The sequence below is a fragment of the Syngnathus leptorhynchus genome, unplaced genomic scaffold, assembly GCF_054491065.1.
Source record: "Syngnathus leptorhynchus isolate UIUO unplaced genomic scaffold, UIUO_Slep HiC_scaffold_93, whole genome shotgun sequence".
Taxonomy (NCBI): Eukaryota; Metazoa; Chordata; class Actinopteri; order Syngnathiformes; family Syngnathidae; genus Syngnathus; species Syngnathus leptorhynchus.
In genome coordinates, this window is record NW_028232060.1 from 180,001 (window position 1) to 180,940 (window position 940).

Sequence of the window (940 nt, forward strand, 5' to 3'; positions counted from 1 at the left end):
TTCTTCCCGCCCCACCACCATCAACGTCGGCCACCACCACCAGACCGCCTCCCCCAGACTTCCAGAAGCGAAGCCGGTCCCCAAGCACCAACCCCGACCGACACCGAGGCACCCGCCGAAGGCGGGTGCCGAGTTCACCGGCCCCAAGCGACAACCGGTCACCGAGGCACCCGCCGAAGGCGGGTGCCGAGTTCACCGGCCCCAAGCGACAACCGGTCACCGAGGCACCCGCCGAAGGCGGGTGCCGAGTTCACCGGCCCCAAGCGACAACCGGTCACCGAGGCACCCGCCAAAGGCGGGTGCCGAGTTCACTGGCCCCAAGCGACAACCGGTCACCGAGGCACCCGCCGAAGGCGGGTGCCGAGTTCACTGGCCCCAAGCGACAGCGGTCACCGAGGCACCCGCCTCCGGCGGGTGCCGAGTTCACCGGCCCCGAGCACCAGCGGTCAGCCACGGAGGGTGCTGGATCATCCATACTTCCATAGCTCCAGAGCTCCATAGCCCCGGAGCTCCATAGCTCCATAGCCCCGGAGCTCCATAGCTCCATAGCCCCGGAGCTCCATAGCCCCGGAGCTCCATAGCTCCATAGCCCCGGAGCTCCATAGCCCCGGAGCTCCATAGCTCCATAGCCCCGGAGCTCCATAGCCCCGGAGCTCCATAGCTCCATAGCCCCGGAGCTCCATAGCCCCGGAGCTCCATAGCTCCATAGCCCCGGAGCTCCATAGCTCCATACTTCCATAGCCCCGGAGCTCCATACTTCCATAGCCCCAGAGCTCCATAGCTCCAGACTTCCATAGCTCCATACTTCCATAGCTCCATAGCTCCATAGCTCCATACTTCCATAGCTCCAGCCGCGGAGGGTGCTGGCTGGTGGCTCCATAGCTCCATACTTCCATACTTGCAGCCACGGAGTTGGCTAAAATTGCACTAAGTGCGAAAG